General features: G+C 42.6%; 3 pseudogenes; 2 read left to right on the plus strand and 1 right to left on the minus strand.

Moving 5' to 3' along the window:
• Window positions 1-5188: 5188 nt before the first annotated feature.
• On the plus strand, window positions 5189-6322 carry LOC147449365 (uncharacterized; annotated as a pseudogene).
• A 10519-nt stretch (window positions 6323-16841) lies between these two features.
• LOC147449366 (photosystem I chlorophyll a/b-binding protein 2, chloroplastic-like) lies at window positions 16842-17893 on the minus strand (annotated as a pseudogene).
• A 6054-nt stretch (window positions 17894-23947) lies between these two features.
• Window positions 23948-24876, plus strand: LOC147449367 (syntaxin-52-like; annotated as a pseudogene).
• The last annotated feature ends 237 nt before the right edge of the window (window positions 24877-25113 follow it).

The raw sequence follows: 25113 nt of genomic DNA on the forward strand, positions 1-25113 counted from the left end.
TGGCTAGAGAATGTGAGGTAGTTTACATTGTGCCAATGTAGAGGCTCTACCGGGACATTTATGTCACTTAAAGACATCTACATCATGAACCATGTACATAGGAACTCTCATTAGATTAGAGTGCACCTTGTGGCCCTAGGACCATAGGTGCCAATTTAGAAGCTCTAAAGGGAATTTAGGCCACTCAAGGGCACCCAAATGGGCACCATGGACATAGGAACTTTGATTTGATTAGAGGGAACCCTATGGACCTTGGGCCATATGGTGTTAGTGTAGAGGATCTAGAGGGGCTTTTAGGCCACTCAAGGGCTACTAATTTGGCACTCTATGGCCCTAGGGCCACAAGGTTCCTCTAATGTCATAAGAGATCCTATGATCCTAGGGCCATAGGGTGGCTTAAGTACCCTTGTGGAACAATTTTGTTGGCACCCTTTGAACCTAGGGCCATAGGGTTTCTCCATAACATAGAGGGGAGTCTATCGCCCTAGGTCCATATGGGTGTATTTAATATCCATCTCATCTAAATATATATTTTTCTTTTTACATAAAATGTCTCATAAGAGAATGTCAAAGTTGATTGATGTAACATGCTCAACATCAAGTTCTTGGTATCTAGATTTTCACTTACCAAATGGTGGAAGTGATGAGACCAAGTGGATAAACATCTTAGAGAAGCATCAGGCATCAATTGCTTGTGGGAAATAGCTAAGAATAAAAACCTTTAGATGCCTAAATGATTTAGAAGATAATGATGTCAAGTTACTACGACATGAGCTTATAGAAGAGAAGGTCTTCTTAGTGAAGCAACCACATCAAGCAGACATGCTTGGCCTTAATGCACATGCAATGAACTTAAAGCAAACCGTTTTTGTGTCTCAAATTTTGATGGTGTTTAAAGAGCTATGTCCATTAGCAACATCAGTTACTTCATGGAAACAATGTAAGTCTCATTATAGCATTACACATAAGATCTACAAATCTCTCTTCATGAGCTCTACTCAATGGCTAATTGTCTTGCTACAAAAAACGCAGGAGAAAGAGCCACTTCTAGAGATCACTAGGGGATATATGCAGTGAATCATTGCACAAAAGAATGGCACTCCTAATTTACAATTCATTTTACCATGGACAATCAAGTGCGTTGGAAAGAATTTGGAAGACGTTGAGTTTCTCCACAGTGACAATATATCTACAATTTGTGTTGGTGTCCGTAGCATAGATACAACACACAAAATTCTTACATCTCATGGTTGGAGTGCTATCCAATTTGGTACAGTAATTGAGGAGTATGTGGGATAGAATGTCAACCATTAGAGTTTTTTGATTTTTAGCTTAGTCAAGTATCAGCATGCTGCTTCCCTAGAGAAGACAATTTCTAAAAAATCTAGATGGTATGAAATGCATGCTCTACCTTTGAGCTCCTTAATGGCATCAGAGACCGTCCAAACATGTGCTCTTGTGAAAATTAGTTTTTGGGGGTTTGGACATTCTTTAGTCAAGGAGAGTAGTACACCAACTACTCTAGTTTTAAAGAGTCATTGTTGGAACCAATGTATACTCTTTGTATCAACAATGAGGAGTATGATGTTGTGACCGTGAACATAGATTTTTTTTTTTGTATTGTGAAATCATATGCATCTAAGTAAAATAAATGATCAAGTAATAGACGTCTTCTCATCAGGATATGGGACTTAAAAGGCATTGCAATAGCAGAGAAAGGTGACAGCAATTGCCTGTACTAGTGATAAAATGGTTCAATTGGAAGCTCTTTGTCATTCTATAGTGGATAAAGACCTTGATCTTAGAATGCAGGTATGTGTGGATATTACAGAGAAAGTCAATTCCAAGGAGTCAGAGGAAGAAGAAGTTGAAGAAACATTGGATGCAAGTAGGAAACAGGTTAAGATAGCTACCCATGATATCACATCATTGATGTTTAGATTATTATTTTTATCATTTTATTTTATTTTTTCCATTTCAAATCCACCCATGATATTCAAAACATTGATGTTTACTTTGTTCTTTTTCTCAATTTGTTTTCTTTGAAAAAATGTGCTTGTGAGTTTGAGTTTTTTCACAATAAATGAATTAGACTTAAGTGTTTGATATCAAATTGTGAAGAATAGAATCCTACATATATATGGTCATAAGATATGTTATGTAATACTTTAAAGTTAAGTGATGATCATATTATGTTTTTTATACCTCATTTATAGTGAGTTAGATAAAGCTAGAAGTTTGGTTAGAACACCCTAGACTTGAGGGTCATAGAGTTCTTTGTAGACATGGCACCCTATGGCCCTAGGGCTACATGTTCCCCCAAAAGGTTAGAACACCCTAGACTTGAGGGTCATAGAGTTCTTTGTAGACATGGCACCCTATGGCCCTAGGGCTACATGTTCCCCCAAAAGGATTTGGGATATATTGCAATGACATAGAATTCTAGAAGGGCACATAAGAATTTGGGTTACCCTACAGCCTTAGGGCCATAGGGTCTCCACATAGAATCTTTAGAAGGACACATAATCTACCCAAGAGAATTTGGGCTACCCTATGGAATTAGGGCCACAAGATGCTAACATAGAATATCAAGAGGGGAACTTAAACAACCCCATGGGTGCAAATCACTTGGCTCTCTATGGACACGTCTTATAGATATCACATGACACCCTATGGCCTTTAGGCCATATAATGGTTATTCTAGGTCACCTAAAGACTCTTTAAGTGTCTCAAAAACATTTTTTTTTGGTCTTACTATCTTGTTGAAGATCTTAGGGTCATAGTGTGAGGATTCCAGACCAAACTAATGGAAGATTATATAGGAGAAGGTATGCCAACTTATTTGATTGGAATTATAGGGGTCATATACAATAGGGACATAGATTCCCTATCTTGTGGTTAATGTTTAATGTTGTATTGATAATAAAACAAGCTAGAAAAAAAAAAGGTTTTATTCCTCAAAGTTTAAAAATGAGAGTGTGAATAGTTGATTTTAATCATTTTCGGTTGAGTGTCTTTTATTGTGAAGCTATGGTGTAAGCGTTTGAAACAATTATCTTTGTATTGCAAATACCTAGATTAAACATTGTCGTGTCATTGCATATACATAGTGTGAAATAAAAACATTCACCTCACTTTTGACACTTCTCAATGCATGAAAATAAAGAAATCATGTACATATTGTGATATATGTTGAAGCAGCTACAGCGGTCACGATCATGTACATACCTATCTAGGGAGTCGTGGCCCTGGATGTGGCCTCTTTGCGTGCTTTTTCACTTGATAAGATGCCTATTTTGGTTTTATGATGTACATACTCCAAGTGTTTCATGGTGGCACGCTCATCTCGCCTATAAAGAGTGATGCAGACAAAAATTACCAAAAATAGCAGCTCTAATAGGCGTCGTTGCAAAATTGCATAGAAAGTGGCCCAAAAAGGTATATTGATGAAAATTGACACTTATCTATGCTTTTTAGTTTGACTCTATTTGGGATTTTGCGCATAAAAAATGGCAATTTTTGGGTCAAAAATGAGCTGAAAATGACCTAGTTTTGGTCCAAAGTGAAAAAATGGCCTAAAAATTGGTACCTCAAATGAAAATTCCGTGGGGAAGAGAGAAAGGGCTGCTTTTTACTGAAAAAATCTGAAATTTTTGTCTACTGTGCAATAGCTTCCATGGTTGCCCGATCTATGTGTGGTGCAGTTCCGCCTCTTCGCAATCTTGCTTCCTCTACAACAACTCTTATGCAGGTACTCTCTGTTCATAGACATGCCTTTGTCCTGAGTGAAGTATGGTTTCCCCTTATCATAATGGTGTGTGGTATTCAATTTAGAAGCTCTTAAATCTCTGAAAAATCAAAAAACCGTCGCCCCATGAAGGTTGAAACTAGAGAATTTCTTTCAACTGTTTGATGTTACAACTATGTAATTGGGGGCGAGGCTACATAATACCATGAAAGAGGTTTGAGTTTTAAATGAGATTTGTGCTTGTATGAGCATTGAGGTCTCATGGTTGAAACTTTAGTGTTTTTAAATGGTTTTTTTAAGTGAAATTGAATAGGAGTTGGTAATCCTCTCATCATATTCTCAACTACAAAAACAAGCAAATTCCAAGCACGATAAGAAAGAGGGTTTATGAATTTACTATCATGAATGCTCTTAGATATTCATTCACCCTTAGACAGAGGGTTTGTGATTTTACATAAACGCTTTTTCTTAAAGTGTTTGTGACTCTCACCACGATTTCTCACAACCAGAGGTCCTGCACCTTCCCAGCTAGACCGCACACATTCCGACATTTCTAGTGAACCCGACGCAAAGTGGCTGGGGTGATGACTTGTGATGATATACATTTTGATGTACATGATGTTATTCTAGCAAGGGATAGCCGAGGTAGAGTTAAAAAAAAAAACAGTTAACCAAAGTGATGCAGATGGAAGAAGCGGTAAGGATTGCATTGGGTCTAGTGTATGGGAAATGTAATGTCTTTGAGGGTTATGACCCAAGAGGATTTCTTGAGTGCTATGCAATGGAGATGAGGGTTCAAGGGGTTCCTAAAAGATTGATGATTATGTCCTTTCAACAGTTGGTGGCTCCGTATTTCTATCAGCAAGTACAAGAGATTGCAAAGGAATGTGGAGACAACTGGGATGCATTTTCAAATGCTTTTACACAAGAAACCTTGGGCTTTATGGAATGGGAAATGGAGTGCATTGCTTCTACAAAAGTAGATGTTGTGCAAAATTTTGAAAGTAACAAATTGATACAGGTACAATTCTATTCAATTGATTGCAATTAAATTCATGAAAAGCTGGAATCTATAATAGATGAGTGCCTTCTACAAGACAAAACATTGTTACATGCAAAAGATGAGGATGTAGTCAAAGTTGTTTATTCAAACCTTGGCGCTTCAGTTTTGGCACATGAGCATTGTGCTTCCTTGTGTGATGCTATGGAGTTTGCACATAGATCTATGGTCGAAGATACTATGATGGCACTCAATTTGCAAAAGATGCTTATGTGAGCTCAATTTATATTGGGGATTCATTGGAATGGATTCCTTTTTGTGATGCTTACAGTGCGTTTGGTGAATTGGTTATGCAAAAATGGTCATGTTCTAAAGAAAATGATGATAAAGATGTTGTAAAGCATGTGGTAGAGCATTGATGTAGCTAAGGAGATGTAAACATGCAAAATGATATGACCGAGAAGACATAGAGTATTGTGATTTGGAAGTTGGTTCATGCTTCAAAGAGTTTCAAAAATCTCCAAATGAAGATGATACTTTTTGTGATGCCAATGCTTTTCAATGTGATACATATGCTTGTGGATTGGTGGATGAGATGCATTTCAAAGTCGAAGGCTCTTGTTTGGAGGGGATGCAAGTTGACATGAAACCACCCACTCCTACTAATGACTGGAAGGGTTACAATGAGGATGAAATGGAAAAAGAGTTGACTTCTATCTTTGTGAAGCATGTTGATTTTTGTGAGATTGAAGTACAAAGGTACTTGAAAGAAGGTGTGATGGTAGAGAAAAAGTGTGAAGGAAATATGCCCTATATGCATAGCACATGTGATGATGATCCACTACAACATGGGATATGCTCTCAAGAGGGTCCCATTGAAGAAGATATTATGTATCTTTTGGATGAATCTCCGGATGGTTTCCATGCCACATACCAAAAGGGTTCTAAAAGATATCAATCATGTCATGAAATGGGACAACAAGCACAGGAGGACATGGAGCTTATGGCTCTTCTAGATGATGCTTTGGAGGAATTTCAAGCTCCTTATGATAGGGGTTTCCAAAAGTACAATGAGATATGTGACCTACAGAAAGAAGAAGATGAGAATGAGGTAGATCTTATGATATTCTTGGATGAGGTTTTACATGATTTTATGCTTGTAAGAGAAGTTATGCATGTAGCATATGATGCACCAAATGAGCTAATGGATAATATGGAGCTTAATGATTCAAGGATGAATGCTGAAATTTTGGATACTAGAGGCCGTGATGCAAATTCACTAGAAATTCATACTATGTCGCATATGTGGGACTTTTTGATGTTACCATATGACCCAAGGGGACATTATGATGCTTATGGACTTTGTTTGAGTATTTATATGCCCTTCCATAGAGGGAAATGCTTTGATGTTCTTGATGGATATTCCTCTAATCTTATGCCTATCAATTTAGAAAATGTATTGCTTATCATATGGCTATGCTATTATGACAAAAAAATTCCATATGACTCAAGTGAGAAGTATGTTCTTGTTGTGTCTTTCATTAGATGTTTACGATCAAGGTGTATGCAAATAAAGAGCAATCAAGTTGGCACATACCAGAGGATGTGCAAGTTCAGAGGGGGTGGATGTCGTGCTGTGGAACCTACATAATGTGAAACAAAAATATTCACCTCACTTTTGACACTTCTCGATGCATGCAAATAAAAGCAATCATGTACATATTGTTATATATGTTGAAGCGGCTACTGCGGTCACTATCATGTACATATCTATCCGAGGAGTCATGGCGCTCGATGTGGCATCTTTGCGTGATTTTCCACTTAATAAGATGCCTATTTTGGTATGATGTAAATACTCCAAGTGTTTCATGGTGGCACGCTCATCTCGCCTATAAAGAGTGATGCGGGCAAAAACTGCCAAAAACAGCAGCTAATAGGTGCCGTTGCAGAATTGCATGAAAAGTGATCCAAAATGGTATGTTGATGAAAATTGATGATTATATATGATTTTCATGCTTATGCAAGTGATCCCACAAATTTAGGGATTTTTTGACTCTAATTGGATAAAAAATGAAATTTTTTGGATAAAAAATTAGCTGAAAATAGCTTAGTTTTGGCCCAAACTGGAAAAATGGCCTAAAAATTGACACCTCAGCTGAAAATTCAGTGGGGAAGAGAAAGGGATTCTTTTTACTGAAAAAACTTGCAATTTTTCTCTATTGTGCCATAGCTTCCATGGTTGCCCAATCTATGTGTGCTACAATCCCGCCTCTTCGCAATCTTGTATCTGAGCTTGTGAGGGAGTGAATTAGGATTTCCCCTTATCAAAATGGTGTGTGGGCTTCAAATCAAAAACTCCTAAATATCTACAAAATCAAAAAATCATCTCCAGGAAGGTGGAAGCTTGAGCATTCCTTTCAACTGTTTGATGTTACGACTATGTTATTGGGGGCGAGGCTATATGATACCATGAAAGAGGTTTGGATTTTGATTGAGATTTGTCCTTGTATGAGCATTGAGGTTTCATTGTTAAAACTTTAGTGTTTTTGAATGGTCTATTTAAGTGAAATTGAATGTGATTTGATGATCCTCTCATCATATTCTCAATAATGAAAACAAGCAAATTAGAAGCACGATAGGAAAGAGGGTTTGTAACTTTGCTGTCACGAATGCTCTTAGATCTTCAATCACCCTTAGAAAGAGGGTTGGTGATTTTATATAAATGCTTGTTGTGTTTGTTACTTTCATCACAAACTTTCATAGCCAGAGATCGTGCACCTTCCCAGCTAGACCGCACACATTCCGACACTTCTCGTTGGTTCCATTGCAAATTTAGGATGAGAGTGAAGATGTGGCATCTAACCATGAGTTTTAATGCTTAACCAATGTTGTTGTGCCACATACCGGACGATGTGCAGATTTAGAGGGGGTGGATGTTGTGCTGTGGCACATACATAATGTGAAACAAAAACATTGACCTCACTTTTGACACTTCTCGATGCATGCAAATAATAGCAATCATGTACATATTGTGATATATGTTGAAGCGGCTACTGCGATCACTATCATGTACGTACCTATCCAAGGATTCATGGACTTGGATGTGATATCTTTGCATGCTTTTGCACTTGCTAAGATGCCTATTTTGGTTTTATGATGTACATACTCCAAGTGTTTTATGGTGGCACACTCATCTCGCCTATAAAGAGGGATGCGTGCAAAAACTATAAAAAATAGCAGCTAAATAGGCGCCTGAAAAGTGACCCAAAATAGTATATTGATGAAAAATGACACTTATCTATTCTTTTAATGCTTATACAAGTGATCCCATAAATTTAGGGATTTTTTTGACTGTGTTTGGGATTTTTTGCATAAAAAATGACATTTTTTGGGTCAAAAATGAGCTAAAAATTGCCCAGTTTGGTCCAAAGTGAAAAAATGCCTAAAAGTTGACACCTCAACTAAAAATTCCGTGGGGAAGAGAGAGAAGGCCTCTTTTTACTGAAAACATAGGCAATTTTTCTCTACTGTGCAATAGCTTCCATGGTTGCCCAATCTATGGGTGTTGCAATCCCGCCTCTTTGCAATCTTGTATCTAAGCTTGTGAGGGAGTGAATTAGGGTTTCCCCTTATCGAAATGGTGTGTGGGCTTCATCTTAGAAGCTCTTAAATCTTTGCAAAATTAGAAAATCGTCGCTGTGAAGGTGGAAGCTCGAGCATTCCTTTCAACTGTTTGACATTACGACTATGTAATTGGGGGCGAGGCTACAAGATACCATGAAAGAGTTTTGGGTTTTGATTGACATTTGTGCTTGTATGAGCATTGAGGTTTCATGGAAACTTTAGTTTTTTAAATAGTCTTTTTAAGTGAAGCTGAATGTGATTTGGTGATCCTCTCATCATATTCTCAACTGTGAAAACAAGCAAATTCCAAGCATGATAGGAAAGAGGGTTTGTGACTTTGCTATCATGAACGCTCTTAGATTTTTAGTCACCCTTAGAAAGAGGATTCGTGATTTTACATAAACTCTTTTTCTTAAAGTGTTTGGGACTCTCATCACAAACTCTCACAGTCAGAGGTCCTGCACCTTCCCAGCTAGATCGCAGACATTCCAACATTTTTGGTTGGTTCCATTGCAAATTTAGGCTGAGAGTGAAGTTGTGGCATCTGACCATGAGTTTTAATGCTTAACAAATGTTGTTGTGGCACATACCAGAGGATGTGTAGCTTCAGAGGGGCCATGTCACGTACATAATGTGAAACAAAAACATTCATCTCAAAGTTGATACTTCTCGATGCATGCAAATAAAAGCAATCATGTACATATAGTGATATATGTTGAAGCGGCTAATGCCGTCAATATCATGTACATACCTATCTGAGGAGTCGTGGCCCTAAATGTGGCGTTGTGAGCGGGATGAAAACACACACAGCGCCTCTATAACGACCCGACACACACTCTTGGGAAGATACACACACACACTATGGGGCACCACTCGGCTTACACAACACACCTGGCCGAGACAGGGAACACACCTCTGGAGTGAGAGGAGAGAGACTATCCACTTGCCCACTCCACACAGACACACACATACACACACACACACCCAAAAAACTCAGCTCAAAAGAGGAGAATTTCTGATGTTTAGATACAAATGAGCTTGGGCCAACACCAATGGGGCAAACAGCTCACACAATATGGGTAAAAGATACCAGATACAATCACAAACTAGAGCAGAAACTTCGCTCATAGGAGAAACTTACACAGAAAAACAGCAGAAAAAGAGTGAGGAATTTGGCAAAATGGACAGCGCCATCGCGTCCGGAACGGCCCAAAACCCCAGTCTACAATGTCAAAGTGCTCAAATCCGACCTCGGATGAGCAGTTTACGGCCAAAACAGGCTCCAAAATGAGCAAAAACACACCTGCCGCTGTTCCTCCTCTCTTCTCCACCTTTTTTTCTGGTCTTCTCTCTTAGTTTTTTCAGTTCCCACACTTAGCCTTATTAGTTGGGCACCCTTGGCCTTTTAGATGACCTCAAACGGACCCCGAACAGGCCAAAAACTGACCTCGCAGTGCATAGTTGTCACCTTTTTGCATCATTCGCACCCCTGGCACTCAGCTTTTTTCCAATAATGCATCTCGCCACCACGTGAAGTGGCCCCAAAAAGTGGTCCTAATGATGACCTTTCTGCATAACTCTCACAAGAAAACACCCACATTGTGTCCGTCCTCATCCACGTGCAAATATTGACCTCGTTCACCCTCCTGACGCCACTAGATGCCATCTGACGCACCTGCTGACCTCATGTCGTCGGCCCGCGGATAGCTTCCTCGAGAAGTTTTACGCGCTACCAACTCCTCATTATTGTATAAAAAACACACTGGTACTGGTAATAGTGAAAATCGCTGCACTATGTACACCCTGTCCTACCTGTACACATGTGGGCCCCACGCAACCACCTGGCTTTGGAAAATGAGCAATCCTTTATTCGATGCACCATGCATGGGTATGTACATATGCGCAATCCCTTGCTCCAAAAAACTCCTGACATAATTTGCCCACCCCCTAGCCTGCTAGAGCATTCATGCTCAGCAGCAGCAACACTAGTAGATGCTCATTCCACCTGGATCCCACACAAAAACAGTTGGCATTCCTTGCATCAAAAGCTTAATCAAACTTTGACCTGGTTCCGAAGGAAAACCTGTAGAGATGCCATTTATCAACCTCCCATCAAGAAAATCATCAATTACTTTGGCATAGACTTGCATGTGCAAATATATCTCCTTCTCCATAGCTGAGAGGTCTCCACTGATCATTTGTGTCATCAATTCCCGCTTCTTTGAAAACTCAACTTTGGTTTGCATCAGCCCTTCAATCACTTCATAAGGCCCTTCACTTTCATCTTCAACTTCCTTCGCAAATGCGACTAAACCAATCTCCTGGATTTCTTTATCCATCAAAAGAAATGCAACATCAACATCCTCATCACTGCTGGTAGTGCTATCATTGTCCTCATCTGTCACCGTGGAAGAGTCTTCATCACTAGACTCATCCTCATCTTCATAAAGCTCCTCTAATCGTTTCCTTGTGTCCATATTATAAAGCTTCTTGGTACCTGTCTTTCCATAGAGGCTAATTGTACCATGTCGCCAATCTTGAACAGCTCCCACTGCACGTAACCATGGTCTGCCCAGTATAATAGGATATGCTCCCAACCCTGCTGGCATCACATGAAAATCAACCACTGCCTTTGCATCATATGCCTCCACTTCTAAGCTCTTTACAACACCCAAGCATTTTACTTTTTGATGGTTTGCCAATCTGATCCGAAAACCTGACACCCCAGCCACTGTGAGACCCATCTTCTCAACGCATGAGTGTGTTATGACGCATATTTGGGCTCCGCCATCCACATAACCTTGTCCCAAATTTTTCCTTTTATGCCACACATCTACTATTGGACAAATGTCTGGTAGCTCGTCCATTGCCAACACCTTCACTGAACCTCTCTCTGGCTCTTTCTCCATTGGGTTAACCATCCTCTTCCACTGTCGCTTTAGCTTAGGCACCATCTCTATAAGCTGCCCAAAAGTAACATCTGCCTTCCTGCTCGTCAGATCCTCCTTCAAGTCATAGCTTAATTGCCCATCTCCTAGTGGAAAATCTGAAACATGAAACTTTCGATGAGCTCTCCTTTTCCTCTTGGCCTTGACATCCTCGCCTTCATGGCTCTTTCCTTTCTTCTTACTAGGACCTGGGGCACTTCTTCCTTCCTTATCCTCTGTGGTCCTCTTCCCAATAGGCATCACTAATGTATCCTCTAGCTTTGATGCCTTCTCCAAGGTGACTACACTTAGCACTTTTGTCTTTCCCTTTTCCTCCTGGGTCAGTCCACTGGTTCCTTCGTCTCCCTTAATTTCGATGCCATAATCATTTGATCTAGTTAGCACCTGTCTTGGCAATGGATACATGTCTCCCCCCATCCTTGGTGGCTTATCACATTGCGGGCTGATGTGACCCAACTCTCCACAATTATAACATGTGGGCGTCTGCCTCCAAAACCTACCATTGCTTTGTCCAACACCATTCCTAGGCCTTTCTTCACCTCCTGGCTGATTTGCAAACCGCCCTCGACCTCGATTACTTCCCACTTGACCTAGCATGTTTAGGCTGAGATTCTTCATCAGATCAACCACTTGCCTCATGTCTTGCCTTAGGCCATCATCTTGCACTGCTGTAGTGACCACTGCTGGCATAACCTGAGTAGTAACAGGAACCACTGGTTCATGATGAACCCCTGACATGCGCCCTTGTAAAGACTCTATTGGCTGAAATTCAGACCTCATTGGCAAAGACTCCACCCCTAACTGGCTCATTTTCCTCAGCTTCCACTCTTTGTTCCTTGCTACCTCTAGTGCATCTTCATATGTCCTAGGCTTCTTTAGCTCTACTCTCCAACGTATATTCTCCCAAAGACCAGCCAAGAACCTGTCCTTCTTCATCATGTCAGGCGGGGGTACCTGTGGTGCTAAAGCCTTGCACATTCGCTCCCATGCCAATGAAAACTTACGTATGTACGCATCTACTGGCTCACCTTCCTTTTGCACCAAAGCCTGTACTTCTTGCCACACTTTGTCAGGGTCTTCTATCTTCACAAACTCCACTTCCAATCCATGCCTTAGATTGTCCCAACTCAATCTTATAGGTGGATCAGCCATACGCAACTCCTCTTCAAATGCTTTGGACCAAGCTCGTGCATCACTCTTCAAACAAATTTGGAGAAGGCGTAACATTTGCGTAGGGTCATGAATCTGGTTGCTAATGCAGGCAACCTCCATCTTTTCCAAAAATTCTTCCACATCTTCATCACTTCTTCCATGAAACTCGGGATAAGAGAAAGCCATGGCTACCCAAATTATGATGCTTTGAGAACCCCTTCGAACACACGTGCAAGAACCCAAAACTTTTCACTTCCCAATCCCTAGAAACTTCAATGGAGCTCAACTTTAGATAAGGACAAACACATGCACATCAAATGAGTTTTCATAGTTGATCATCGGAATGACAACAGGCAAAGGACATTCCAGGATCTCTCTCAATCTTCTTGGCCCAAACATAAAGACTATGCGCTGCTGGAAAAAGATCTTCCTGGACACATGAACATTAATCTGAATTCTTTGCGTTAAATGAAAAGGAGTGAACTGAGGGCCATTTTGATCATCCATTAAAGCCAACCATGAAGCTCCCAAGAAGGCACACATGACTCAACCTCTGATTTTGCCAAAATTTCAGCAGCATAACAGCATAAATGGCTCAAAATACCAAAAAACCAGCCATCATAACTTGGGAAAATTTCGACAGAGTTTCCCCAGAAGTAGAGCAGTAGGAACCCAAAATATAGACTGTCTATGTATGCATAAACTGTCAACAATAGAACCCGAGCATCAAGTAGGACTCACTAGTACATAGCCTATGGCGAGGTCACGAAAAGGGTGCTCCAGCTACCTGTATCACCGAAAGGATCTCCACATTTGAGAATCCCCCAGCTCAATAAAAACCTCACGCTATCGACCCTCACACGAAGGCTAATGCAAATCGCATATAGTCAAGTCTCAGAAATGACTATCTTCCAGACCAAGTCTCAGAAATGGCTGGGACTGCCAAATACAACCAAGTATGGCTCCACAAATGCGTACAATGGCAGTTTCCACAAGTAACGTACAATCCAACAGACAATGCGCTCAAATAGGCGCCAAGTGATGCATTCCCACAACAACTGCAAGTGACATCACTGTTAGTATATCACTGTACTCCAGCTACCTGTACCTGTGTGAATCACCTGTACCTGTACCTGTAACCTGTAACCTGTAACCTGTAACCTGTAATCCCGAAGCTCGAAGCTCGAAGCTCGAAGCTCGAAGCAGAAGGTACTCGAAGAAGATCCTCCGTGGGGGCGCCAAAAGAATGTGAGCGGGATGAAAACACACACAGCGCCTCTATAACGACCCGACACACACTCTTGGGAAGATACACACACACACTATGGGGCACCACTCGGCTTACACAACACACCTGGCCGAGACAGGGAACACACCTCTGGAGTGAGAGGAGAGAGACTATCCACTTGCCCACTCCACACAGACACACACATACACACACACACACCCAAAAAACTCAGCTCAAAAGAGGAGAATTTCTGATGTTTAGATACAAATGAGCTTGGGCCAACACCAATGGGGCAAACAGCTCACACAATATGGGTAAAAGATACCAGATACAATCACAAACTAGAGCAGAAACTTCGCTCATAGGAGAAACTTACACAGAAAAACAGCAGAAAAAGAGTGAGGAATTTGGCAAAATGGACAGCGCCATCGCGTCCGGAACGGCCCAAAACCCCAGTCTACAATGTCAAAGTGCTCAAATCCGACCTCGGATGAGCAGTTTACGGCCAAAACAGGCTCCAAAATGAGCAAAAACACACCTGCCGCTGTTCCTCCTCTCTTCTCCACCTTTTTTTCTGGTCTTCTCTCTTAGTTTTTTCAGTTCCCACACTTAGCCTTATTAGTTGGGCACCCTTGGCCTTTTAGATGACCTCAAACGGACCCCGAACAGGCCAAAAACTGACCTCGCAGTGCATAGTTGTCACCTTTTTGCATCATTCGCACCCCTGGCACTCAGCTTTTTTCCAATAATGCATCTCGCCACCACGTGAAGTGGACCCAAAAAGTGGTCCTAATGATGACCTTTCTGCATAACTCTCACAAGAAAACACCCACATTGTGTCCGTCCTCATCCGCGTGCAAATATTGACCTCGTTCACCCTCCTGACGCCACTAGATGCCATCTGACGCACCTGCTGACCTCATGTCGTCGGCCCGCGGATAGCTTCCTCGAGAAGTTTTACGCGCTACCAACTCCTCATTATTGTATAAAAAACACACTGGTACTGGTAATAGTGAAAATCGCTGCACTATGTACACCCTGTCCTACCTGTACACATGTGGGCCCCACGCAACCACCTGGCTTTGGAAAATGAGCAATCCTTTATTCGATGCACCATGCATGGGTATGTACATATGCGCAATCCCTTGCTCCAAAAAACTCCTGACAGCGTGTTTGTGTGCTTTTTCACTTGATAAGATGCCTATTTTGGTTTTATGATGTACATACAAGTGTTTCATGGCATCTCGCCTACAAAGAGGGATGCGCTAATGGGTGTCGTTGTTGCAAAATTGCATGGAAAGTGACCCAAAATGGTATATTGATGAAAATGATGCTTATCTATTCTTTTTATGCTGATACTAGTGATCCATAAATTTAGGGATTTTTGACTCTGTTTGGGATTTTTTGCATAAAAAATGACCTGAAAATAACCTAGTTTTGGTCCAAAGTGGAAAAATGGCCTACAAATTGACACCTCAGCTGAAAATTCCGTGGGAAAGAGAGAGTGGACCGCTTTTTATTGAAAAAACCTGCAAATTTCTCTACTGTGCAGTAGCTTCCATGGTTGCCCAATCTATGTGTGTTGCAGTCCCGACTCTTTGCAATCTTGTATCTGAGCTTGTGAGGGAGTGAATTAGGGTTTCCCCTTATCAAAATGATGTGTGGGATTTAACTTAGAAGCTCTTATATCTTTGAAAAATCAAAAAATCATCGTCGTGAAGGTGGAAGCTCGAGCATTCCTTTCAACTGTTTGATGTTACGACTATGTAACGAGGAATCCCAATCCTCGAGCGAGTATTTCCGAGCGGACAAGGAACCGAGCAAGCATAAGCAATGAAAAAGATTAGATCAAGATCTCAATAGTTACTCTATTGAGTATAGTGTAGCAAAGTATCCATGTTGCATCTCAAATAGTGTCAAACAAAAGAGCCATACTCTTCCTTTAATGTGTTCACACACACATTGATACACAGTCATATCTTGCTTCTGTACCATCTTGCTGAGCACACTCCAAAACTCTATTTGTGCAAAATTATTCTCCATGATAAATTCACATGTTGCAATTGTCATAAGTTCGTGCACAAAAAGATCAAAAGATGGTAACTCAAATGCCACATGTCCATCATAATGTGTAGGTAGCTCTTGAACTTGAATGATATCCTTTGCTTTCTTGAGTGCCATGTGTACGTTGTGAAGGCATTGCATGTAGTATACCAACTACTCTGGAGGGACCATCGGACTATTACTAGTGTGTCCTTCATTCCAATGCCTTGTGTGCTTTCAATAGCAATTCGAACCTTCTATAATTGACATTGGCCATGATTGAAAAGGAAGATTTGTTCACCACTAGCAAGTTCAGATTCCTTTATCTTCACCTGCTCTCCCATTAGAGTTAATGGATGCAAATTGAATGCATTAGTTATTTCATAATGTTGTATCACAAAAGAGATAGAAAGTGCATAGATGCTATCATCAAACATAAGAACAATCTTGTGGCCAAATTTTCGTCCATAAATGGTAGCAAAGAGGGAGTCACAAAACCTTTTGCTGATTTGAGACAAGTTAGAGAAAAGGAATCAAACGGGTGTGTGTGCATGTGTGTGTGTGTGTGTGTGTGTGTGTGTGTGTGTGTGTGTGTGTGTGTGTGTGTGTGTGAGAGAGAGAGAGAGAGAGAGAGAGAGATAGAGAGAGAAACAATTGATACTGCAATGTGAGCCCCTCTCCTGGATTGATTGCTTCCTCTTTGTCGTGGATCTCTCTCTCTCTCTCTCTCTCTCTCTCTCTCTCTCTCTCTCTCTCTCTCTCTCTCTCTCTCGCATTCAAGCCAGACTTCATTATCTTTATTAACTGGGAGAGATGAAGGGATCGAATGAGAGGCATTTGGTCAGAGAAAAATGGCAAACTTTTGATGTAAATAACAACCAGAACAGGCATGTTTTTTAATCAAAACTAACTCATATCGTCAAGGTAATGCAATGAAACATGATACAAGTAAATTGACAAAACAGTAGCAGGCACAGATTACATGAGAAAATAGGACCTTCCAACCAAATTAAAGGTTTTTACGAACTTCTCAATTGGAATACAAAGGAAGTGAGTGTCAATATCTGCTCCAAGTGATGGAGGTACAACGATCATTGCTCACTTGGTCAAGAAAGCCGAGAAAACAATGTTGTGACTAGGGTCCGAAAGATGGGCGGTAAGGTTGTCAATGGGGCTAATGCCTGTGTAGATTGCTTGGAACCAAGCACCCATAACGGCCAACATAGCGAGTATGTCATTCTTTATCTCCTTAGTCCTAAGCTCCTTGATCTTCTAAAGAGAACCAGAGCCCCAGATGAGAGGGTTGAACCAGAAGTCACCGGGATATCCAACATCTCTGCCTATTAGCTTGTTATTGGTGAAGATGGGGTCAGTATTCACTGATCCTGGAGTAATGATATTTGCCCATCTTCGGCCCCTAGCTTAGCCCAAGAATATAAGCTCCACTATGAACAGGATAGTTGTAATTGTGAAATACTCGGCCTTTCCAGCTAATTACCAGGATGGGGTGTTCAAAATTCTTGCTTTGGAATGAATATTTCAGCAGCACCCAACATAGCCACAAGAAGATTTAGAAATATTATCATGTAGGAAAACAAATTCTTTTTTCAGTGTTTTTCATACCATGCATAACATCATGAGCTTCTGCTCGAGAGGCACCACATACCTAGCTAGGTACGATTGGGGGCAGCGGACCGCTGGCCCCCCCATCGGGCCGGCGGTCCCCTGCCCCTAATCGTACCTAGCTAGGTATGTGGTGTCTCTCTCACAGAAACTCATGATGTTGAGGTAAGTCACAATGTGGGAATTATTGTGAGAATTTGTCTAAAACTTCTTGTGAGCCCACCTACAGTCCACTATCTCTGATTACACAAACCACTTCAGAAGCTTGGGCTCGGATCCAAGACCAAGGGGGTCAAATCCAAAGTCCCCACGTAGGCTTCCATCAAGCCATTCCGAAGGAATGCTGCCAGGGAACCGCAAGGCCTGTCGATTGTCGCCGCCGAAACAGTGAGGGCCCTCTTTGATGGAACAAATGTAGCTTTTGCAGGTGCAGCACGCAATGCCCGTCCAAACACAAAGGAGCTCCTGCTCATGCTGGATGCTGCCATAGCTATGAGACTGCTAGAGGAGCACACCGCGAACGCCATAGCCACAAGCTCGCGGTGATAAATTTCAACTGCTGCTCTCTATTCTATTGGGCGCCCACAAGCACAATGACTCTCTCTCTCTCTCTCTCTCTCAGTTTAAAAAAAAAAACTCTCTGCAAAAGCGCGAGTTTTTTTTTGCAGAGAGTTTTTTTAAAAAACTGAGAGAGAGAGAGAGAGAGAGAGAGAGAGAGAGAGAGAGAGAGAGAGAGAGAGAGAGAGAGAGAGAGAGAGAGAGAAACTCTCTGCAAAAGCGCGAGTTTTTTTTTGCAGAGAGTTTTTTTTTAAAAACTGAGAGAGAGAGAGAGAGAGAGAGAGAGAGAGAGAGAGAGAGAGAGAGAGAGAGAGAGAGAGAGAGAGAGAGAGAGAGAGAGAGAGAGTCATTGTGCTTGTGGGCACCCAATAGAATAACTCTCTCTCTCTCTCTCAGTTTTAAAAAAAAAAAAACTGAGAGATAGATAGATAGATAGATTTTATTATCGTCCTCGGAGGTCAAATATGACCTATGGGACCAAAGTTACATGTGATGTAGTATGTGTATGGCTGATGAGTGACTCTCGATGCTTCAAAATTGTAGTGATGAGAGTCGCAATGGAGAGCCCACACTTTGGCTGGGAGAGGAAAGTGTGTAGGTCTAAGTTATGACTGAAAATGTGAGAGAAGCAAGTTCGGATGTGATCAAAAGCTGAGCACTCTAGTAGTGTGTGGTACTCAGACTCTCGAACTTGCAGTGAGCATAATGTGCACAATCGATTTGACTCTTCTCCATTGCCCCAACGCCCTATCTCGCATCGAAGGAAATGGGAGCTAAGCCGAATTGCTGCGATAGTGCGTATCGCGGACAAGGGAATAGGCTCAAGCATGTAAGTGTGAGTACGGTTTCCTCTCTCAGCGAAGAACATGGTTTTGTAGTTGGGGGCAATATAGGTGGTGTAATGTATGAAGCGTGACCCACCGGATTTCTCCCAAGCTGTAATACATTGGCGTTGTAGAAAAGCTTCATTCACTTGAGAGTCAATTGAAGCATCATGTAGCAAGTGTAATGCATCCCATCTCCCAAACCACTTCTTTATGTCTTGCATCCATCCCGTGCTCAAGATCTTGCTTTTATGCGTCTTTTGAACTTTTTTGCTTGCTTCCCATGCAATTGTAGGAAGTCGATGTGAGGGGTTTTGACGCATCTTTATCATGTACTCCACAACCCTTTCCATGCCCATAACCTCAATTGGAAGAGATCCCGACTCAAGAAGTAAGAGCATATATGGTGTTTGTGTCTTAACTTGGAGAAAGTTTGTAAGAAAACGCTTTTGGACATTCTCAAACTCTTTCCAAGTAGACTTTGAGATGCTCCCGCCCCACACTTCAACTCCATAAAGAAGAACCGGTGTCACCAATGCATCAAAAAGATACTTCTTGAGAATCCAACACTTGATGTTTCCCGCATTACACATGTTCTCAAATGCATAATATGCTCTCTTTCCTGCTTCCAAACGATGCATAGCACATTCATGCCACTTGTGATTGGATGGAACCTCAAGGCCAAGGTACTTAAAGCTGTCAACAACTTCAAGTGTCTCGTTGTTGTACACAATGCATGGCTTCTCCTTATGGTTGGTTTTCACAAGGATAACCTTTGTTTTGGATTCATTTACAATCACCCCACTATGCAAGCAAAAGTTCTCAAGGACAACCATAAGCTTTTGTGCATCTTCTAAAGTGTGTGCTAGAAGCACTACATCATCCGCATACAACAAAAGCATGATTACCGCATTGCAAATAGTGACCTCTTCAATGCCTTCTTCTTGCATAAAGTCAAGTACCATTTGTTCCAATTAATCGATGCATAGACCAAAGAGAGTTGGTGACAATGGACATCCTTGTTTAACCCCAATAGTGCTTACAAAAATTTCTGAAATTTCTCTTCCCATGCGCAATTGACAAATCACCTTCTCATAGATTCGAGAAACCGCAAGCATAAACTCACTTGGCACTTGGAGTTCTTCCATCCTTCTCCACAAATTGTTACGTGGAATCATATCAAAGGATTTCTTAAAGTCCACAAAACAACAATACAATCGCTTGCCTTTCAACCGACTTTCCTCCATGAGAACACGAAGAGTGACAAGATGATCAATGGTGCTATGGCATCGACGAAAACCCGCTTGTCCCTTTGCACGCTTGTCATTCTCTTCAGCCCAATCACTCAATTTCATCTCCATTATGTACCCAAACAACTTTGTCATAAGAGACCCAATCATTATAGTCCGGTAGTTGCTTACATTCTTTACATCCCCTCCTTTATGCAAAGGCTTAACCCAATTAGTACTCCAATCATAAGGCATACCATGTTGAAGTGCAAGATTGAACATATCACACATCCACTCATGGGTAAAATCTCCCATCCATTTGATCATCTCCGGCTTGATACCATGAAGATCTCCCGCTTTGCGAGTGGCCAACTTTTCAAGCCCACCGCATACATCCTCAATAGTAAAAAAAGACGGCATACATGGGAGTGAACCATAAAATGGAATTTTTTCAGTATTTGCTTGCTCATATAATTGCCTACAATGTGTGTACATATCCACTAGACTCAAGTTACCAAAATTCTCAACCCGCTTGCCTCTCAAGTTTCTCCAAAATCTTCCACATGCATGTGCCTTTTCTTGGACTTGAAATTCTTGTTGCTTTACTTCCCATCTTCTTCTCTTCTTTTGAATCAATGCCTTGTATGTATGCAAATGACTTTGATAGTTGTCTTTGTCCATAGTTGCATCAAGCTTTATCAAGGACTTTTGAGCATCTTGACATTCTTTATCAAACCAACTTTTGCTTGATCTATCTTTGTTGATACCATGGAGATGCTTTATGGCAAAGCATTCTTCTGTATGTGCGATGCGGACTTGGAGATGCTTTATGGCAAGTGTGACGCCCTCGTTTGGGGTGTCGCGGAAAAGGGGCCGCGCCGGCTCACCTGCGATGCAAACGGGACCTGCAGGCAAGCAAACGCATACACAAGAACGAACTTGAAAACTGAACGCAAGAGGGACACGAGAGTGAGGGGCACGAACGAATGATCAATATCATAAGAAAGTGCCGAATACAAGGGACGCAAGTAATCACATGAAAACGGGGCTGGCAAGTTGGGGGAAGTGGCACATACTTCCCTTATATACACCCCCGGGTTGAGAGAGCTTGACGCCCACGTCAAGCCGGGGTTTTGAGAGGTGCCAATACAAAAGTTGATGCCGAGGTTTTGGGGCGGATATTTACAAGGGGAGGAGTGAAGTGTTGCGAAAAATGTCTAGCTACCTAGGGTGATGCTAGTTACAAGTGGGGGAGGAGGACTACTCTATGTTGTTGTCATGTAGTGTGTTGTCCTCCTCTTCAGTGGGCATGTTGTAGAAGCGCAACACAAGGGGTCTTCCGAGTCGAAGCATGATTTCTTCAGGTACCCAAGTGCATTCCGTCATGGGGCGATTGCGCCATTTGACATAGAAAAGTTGTCCCCGGCATCCAAAACGTGACTTTAGGATGGCCTCCGGCTCATGTGGCGGGCCATCCTTTACATATTCGGGGAAGCTTCTACCATAGGTGTTATCCGGCACGAACCTTTTGAGTAGACTTACATGGAAGGCGTTGTGGATGTTGATGTGTGATGGGAGGTCCAGCTTGTAGGTGATGTCGTTGTAGGACTTGAGCACTTTGTATGGCCCATAGTAGCGGTGGTTGAACTTCGGGGAGAGGCCTTGAGGGAGGGTGATATTCTGGGAGATGACGAGGACTAAGTCACCTTCTTGGAAGAGTTCGGTAGGCCTTCGCTTTTTGTTGGCGTATTTGGCGATGCGTACCTTGCTTTGCTTGAGACTCTTCTTTGCCCTTTGCATGCGAGTTTGCCATTGTTGAAGAAACTCTTCACATTCCAGATACTGGGCATGCACGTCGCCGGTTGCCAGTGCAAGAGGTGTGATGACTTCTTTACCTGTGGAGAGCTCGAAGGGGGTGTAGCCAGTGCTACTATGGATGGAGTTTTTGTAGTGGAATTTCAGGACGTCCATGTATTCGGACCAGTCCTTCTGATCTTCCTTGACGTAGCTGCGGAGGCAGTCTTCAATGCCTTGGTGTACTCTTTCAATTTGACCATCGGTTTCTGGGTGGTAGGCGGAGGAGAAGCGGAGCTGGGTGCCTAGCAGCTTGAAGAGCTCGCGCCAGAGGTCGCTGAGGAAGCGGGTGTCGCGATCAGAAACTATGGCTAAGGGGAGGCCGTGGTATTTGAAGACTTTGGCGAAGAAGTGTTTGGTGACTTGGTAGGCTGTGACGGGAGGCTTTGCAGGTATGAAGTGGGCTTGCTTGGTGAAGTAGTCGACGACCACCATGATGGTAGTGTGGCTGTGTGAGGGGGGGAGGTCAACGATGAAGTCCATACTTACCATGTCCCAAGGCCGGGAGGGTGTTGGCATGGGGTGGAGAAGGCCGGCAGGCTTGACTCTTTGAGCTTTGACCAGTTGACAGGTTGGGCATGTGCGCACGTAGTCGATTACGTCGTCCTTCATTTTGGGCTACATGTAATGTTGGTGGAGTTTGTCATAAGATCTTTTCTGGCCACCATGTCCAGCTAGCTTGCAGTCATGAGCCTCCCACATGAGGTCTTTCTTTAGCTCTGGATCATTGGGGATGTAGATTTTGCCATGGGCGTAGAAGAGGTTATCTTTGACTTCGAAGAGGCCCATGGCAGCTTTGCCAGAGATGTGGTCGTTGAGCATTCATAGAACAGCGGGGTCAGCTTTTTGAGCGTCGAGGATGCGTTGGCGTAGGGTGCTGGTTGCTGTGGAGATGGTTGTGAGGGTGGGCATTCGACTGAGGGCATCTGGCATGACATTTGTTGTTCCTGGTTTGTGGATGATGTCGATGTCGTACTCTGCCAGTGTATCTTGCCACCTGGCTTGCTTGGGGGTGAGTTTTGGTTGTGTCTGGAAGTACTTGAGGGATATGTTATCTGTGTAGACCTTTGTGTGCTTGTCTTGGACATAGTGTCGCCACTTTCGGAGGCAGTGAACGACAGCGAGCATTAATTTCCTTCTCATGGGTGGTCCATCTGGTCTCAACATCGGTGAACTTGTGGGATTCGTAGACGATGGGTTGACTCTCTTGCATGAGGACCGCACCAATGGCGCCATCGGAGGCATCAGTGTGAACTTCAAAGGGTTTGGTGAAGTCAGGTAGTCGGAGGACGGGGGTACTATACATGGCTATCTTCAGGTTCTCAAAGGCTTCTTCTTCTCTGGAGGTCCACTGAAAGGGTTTGTGGCCTTTGGTTATCTCTGTAAGTGGGGCCGCAATCTTGCTGAAGTCGCGGATGAAGCGGCGGGTGTACTGACAGAAACCCACAAACTCTCGGACTTCTTTGATGGATGTCGGGGGAGCCCACTTGATGACGGCGTCGACTTTCTTGGGGTCTATCATGATACCTTCTGATGTGACGATGAAGCCGAGGAACTCGATTCTTTGGACAACAAACTCACACTTCTCCAGCTTGGCATACAGCTGGTGTTCCCGGAGGCGCTGGAGTACTGCAGCGCCATGATTCTGGTGCTCTTCTAAAGTTTTGCTGTAGATGAGTAGATCGTCGTCAATCATGTCGCAAAAACTGTCATGGATTATTCGGCAAAAAGTGCCCGGACCGCCGGTGAGACCAAACCCCAGTACCATCCATTCCTAGGAGCCGTAGCGTGTGCGGAAGGCGGTCTTCGGGATGTCTTTCGAGGCGATGCGGACTTGGTGATGCTTTATGCGCATCTCTGAAAAAGCGCGAGTTTTTTTTAAAAAACTGAGAGAGAGAGAGAGAGAGAGAGAGAGAGAGAGAGAGAGAGAGAGAGAGAGAGAGAGAGAGAGAGAGAGAGAGAGAGAGAGAGAGAGAGAGAGCGCATATTGTTTTTTCTGCTTGACATTGGCGTGATGTGAGGGACTGTGAACGCGTTTTGAAGGTGCCCCCGCCCTTCGTTCCCGCATGAACTTGGGACCGCTCTTCCTTTGCACGTCATTGTAGGGTCATATATGATGGCACAAAATGATTCATGGATCCAAGAGTTTGAAGATGCAGTCTAGCTTGCAGAGGATATAGTAGCCTGCATTGCAGAGCGCAACTCCGTAGCCCCCGTTGGTAGTGGGTCCCGTGCTGCTAACAATTCCCACCTCGTTTTTGCCACAAGCTAGTAATACATTTCTCTCTCTTTGACCTCCTATGCTCACTCAGTCATCTCTTAGTGATATTGCATGTTTGTTCTTTTGAAACTTTGTGTTGTGGTTGTCTGTGAATCCAAAATTGCCTCACTTACTAATGGATCCCTTAAAGTTGTCCATGTGCTCAATGGCACTCTGATCGTATATGATTGCTTGTTGTGTCTTGACTGCAGACGGAATATCACCATGCTTGGTACCCACCTTGACAACCCTCAGTCCCTCTTGAGCAATCCTTCCCTCACCAAATCTTTGAATGAAAAGGACTTAAGCAAACAACAAGACAGATTTCTGAGTCTTCATTCTAGGATGAATTAGATGTCAAACAGCCTAAATTCCTCCCAAGCTTCTAACAGGATTAATCTATTGGGTCAGGATGGGAGAGGGGAACCTAAAGAGAACAATAGAACAACAGGCTTAGATAACTATGGAATTGCTCGGCTTCAATGACAGTCTGACAGATCATGCGGGAGCAAGATGATGACCTTTTGAATAATGAAGAGACAGTGACAAGCACAAAAAACATTGCCTTGGCTGTAAATGAAACGCTGGATTTGCACACAAAGCTTTTGGATAATTTAGATGACGACACAGACAGAACCAATACACAACTGAACGCTATGCAGAGGAGGCTAGGCATACTGGGGGAGAAGACAAGTAGTGGGTGTTCAGTGATGTCCCTCATATTGATGGTTCTTTTGATTGTGATACTAGCCCTTGTCATAATTGCGTTGATCAGATATTTGTGAGGTATGCTAGCCCTTGTCATAATTGTGCTGATCGGGTACTGTGTGAGGTGTCTTTGTGCAAGCAAAGGATTGATGGTGAGGTTTCAGTATGTGGCCCTTCGGAATTCACAAGCTGTTTTGCTGACTTCTAAAGTGACTGCTGGCAAAGTGGAGGCTACATGATACCATGAAAGAGGTTTGGGTTTTGATTGAGATTTGTGCTTGTATGAGCATTGATGTTTTATGGCTGAAGCTTTC

Source organism: Adiantum capillus-veneris, chromosome 10, assembly GCF_014529385.1.
Source record: "Adiantum capillus-veneris isolate H3 chromosome 10, ASM1452938v2, whole genome shotgun sequence".
In the NCBI taxonomy this organism is placed as follows: domain Eukaryota; kingdom Viridiplantae; phylum Streptophyta; class Polypodiopsida; order Polypodiales; family Pteridaceae; genus Adiantum; species Adiantum capillus-veneris.